At 28.9% G+C, this 3301-nt stretch overlaps 1 non-coding gene across 1 annotated transcript; it reads right to left on the reverse strand.

Moving 5' to 3' along the window:
- Positions 1-2891: 2891 nt before the first annotated feature.
- On the reverse strand, positions 2892-3083 carry LOC120349312. The gene has a single exon (XR_005570321.1). It is a non-coding gene; the product is annotated as a U2 spliceosomal RNA (small nuclear RNA).
- Between the last annotated feature and the right edge of the window lie 218 nt (positions 3084-3301).

Here is a 3301-nt window from a genome sequence, read left to right on the forward strand (position 1 = left end):
ATCATGGATTTCTGAGATTTACATCATGGATTTTCGAGAAAATAAAAAATTTCAATTTTTCATGATTTTCATGATGGTTAGCCTACATCATGGATTTTCTGAGATTTACATCATGGATTTTCGAGAAAATAAAAAATTTCAATTTTTCATGATTTTCATGATGGTTAGCCTACATCATGGATTTTCGAGAAAATAAAAAATTTCAATTTTTCATGATTTTCATGATGGTTAGCCTACATCATGGATTTTCGAGAAAATAAAAAATTTCAATTTTTCATGATTTTCATGATGGTTAGCCTACATCATGGATTTTCGAGAAAATAAAAAATTTCAATTTTTCATGATTTTCATGATGGTTAGCCTACATCATGGATTTTCGAGAAAATAAAAAATTTCAATTTTTCATGATTTTCATGATGGTTAGCCTACATCATGGATTTTCTGAGATTTACATCATGGATTTTCGAGAAAATAAAAAATTTCAATTTTTCATGATTTTCATGATGGTTAGCCTACATCATGGATTTTCGAGAAAATAAAAAATTTCAATTTTTCATGATTTTCATGATGGTTAGCCTACATCATGGATTTTCGAGAAAATAAAAAATTTCAATTTTTCATGATTTTCATGATGGTTAGCCTACATCATGGATTTTCTGAGATTTACATCATGGATTTTCGAGAAAATAAAAAATTTCAATTTTTCATGATTTTCATGATGGTTAGCCTACATCATGGATTTTCGAGAAAATAAAAAATTTCAATTTTTCATGATTTTCATGATGGTTAGCCTACATCATGGATTTTCTGAGATTTACATCATGGATTTTCGAGAAAATAAAAAATTTCAATTTTTCATGATTTTCATGATGGTTAGCCTACATCATGGATTTTCGAGAAAATAAAAAATTTCAATTTTTCATGATTTTCATGATGGTTAGCCTACATCATGGATTTTCTGAGATTTACATCATGGATTTTCGAGAAAATAAAAAATTTCAATTTTTCATTTTCTCGAAAATCCATGATGTAAATCTCAGAAAATCCATGATGTAGGCTAACCATCATGAAAATCATGAAAAATTGAAATTTTTATTTTCTCGAAAATCCATGATGTAAATCTCAGAAAATCCATGATGTAGGCTAACCATCATGAAAATCATGAAAAATTGAAATTTTTGTAGGCTAACCATCATGAAAATCATGAAAAATTGAAATTTTTTATTTTCTCGAAAATCCATGATGTAAATCTCAGAAAATCCATGATGTAGGCTAACATCATGAAAATCATGAAAAATTGAAATTTTTTATTTTCTCGAAAATCCATGATGTAACACCATCATGAAAATCATGAAAAATGAAATTTTTTATTTTCTCGAAAATCCATGATGTAAATCTCAGAAAATCCATGATGTAGGCTAACCATCATGAAAAATCATGGAAAAATTGAAATTTTTTATTTTCTCGAAAATCCATGATGTAAATCTCAGGAAATCCATGATGTAGGCTAACCATCATGAAAATCATGAAAAATTGAAATTTTTTATTTTCTCGAAAATCCATGATGTAAATCTCAGAAAATCCATGATGTAGGCTAACATCATGAAAATCATGAAAAATTGAAATTTTTTATTTTCTCGAAAATCCATGATGTAAATCTCAGAAAATCCATGATGTAGGCTAACCATCATGAAAATCATGAAAAATTGAAATTTTTTATTTTCTCGAAAATCCATGATGTAAATCTCAGAAAATCCATGATGTAGGCTAACCATCATGAAAATCATGAAAAATTGAAATTTTTTATTTTCTCGAAAATCCATGATGTAACACCATCATGAAAATCATGAAAAATTGAAATTTTTTATTTTCTCGAAAATCCATGATGTAATCTCAGAAAATCCATGATGTAGGCTAACCATCATGAAAATCATGAAAAATCGATTTTTTTTATTTTCTCGAAAATCCATGATGTAACACCATCATGAAAATCATGAAAAATTGAAATTCTTCATTTTCTCGAAAATCTATGATGTAACACCATCATGAAAATCATGAAAAATTGAAATTTTTCATTTTCTCGAAAATCCATGATGTGAATCTCAGAAAATCCATGATGTAGGCTAACCATCATGAAAATCATGAAAAATTGATTTTTCTTCATTTTCTCGAAAATCCCTGATGTAACACATCATGTAATCATGAAAAATTAAAATTCTTTATTTTCCTCGAAAATCTATGATTTAATTAAAGAAGCAATTACTCTCACCTCTTTTTATGATTGTTGTCATTTGGTTGAGTTGTCTCTTAATTTATTCTTCTGAAAATAAACAGTAGCTACTACAGTTCTTGCAGAGGAAATTTCACTTTCTTCCTGATAAATGAAGAGAACAATGACATTTAATAAATTAATTTGAAAAACAAGCAAGCCTCTTACTATCTCTAACGCAAGAAGAAATTAATCATCAATGTGAAGGTTTGATATAAAGCCAGTGAATGGAAATAATTCAACATCTATTCATATAGTTTGAAATTATTGGTCTTTCTCATTATTAGTGCCAGTATTTGATTTGAGAACTGCAATGTGGTTCAGTAGTAGAAAATAAATATATTACTGAAAATCATAGTATTCTGGACATGACATTTTTTCAAAACATAATTAAATTTTAAGAAATAATTAGCAGAGTTCAATATTCAACCCCTCCTAAGAATGACAATATTATTATAATCACAAAATATATTATCAAATTCTACTCTGAATGGATTTCCTACAAGTTTATTCTCCCATCCACATGTGTGGGCCCTATTTTCTTCATTTCATCATATAATACAATCTGAAATACAATTACTTTGGTTGAAGTTTGAATATAATGTAGAATATGTTTAATGAGATTAGGTGGGCCAGTCCGACTGTACTGCAATGCCAGGTCGACCCGTGATGGAGGTGGAGCAAGCCCCTAACACTCCATCTATTTCCAAAAATCAGTTTAATATACTGGCCACACAATGTGCGGCGTATCAGATATTAAGCTGATAAGAACAGATACTACACTTTGATCTTAGCCAACAGGCCGAGAAGCGATAACTTTCCATCCAAATGACAAGACCTCTATCGAACAGCACACAAAACTCTGGCGAGAATGCATATCTACACAACTTTGATGCTTTCTTTCAGGCAAGAAAAATTCCATTCATTACGATCAATACTCCAGTAAACCTAGACAGGATCTCATCAATTCTGATTGTTATATCTCGCATGATTTGGTATAATTTTCAAGATATTGATGAAATAAAATATTAG

This window comes from Nilaparvata lugens, unplaced genomic scaffold (assembly GCF_014356525.2).
Source record: "Nilaparvata lugens isolate BPH unplaced genomic scaffold, ASM1435652v1 scaffold9292, whole genome shotgun sequence".
NCBI classification, from domain to species: Eukaryota; Metazoa; Arthropoda; class Insecta; order Hemiptera; family Delphacidae; genus Nilaparvata; species Nilaparvata lugens.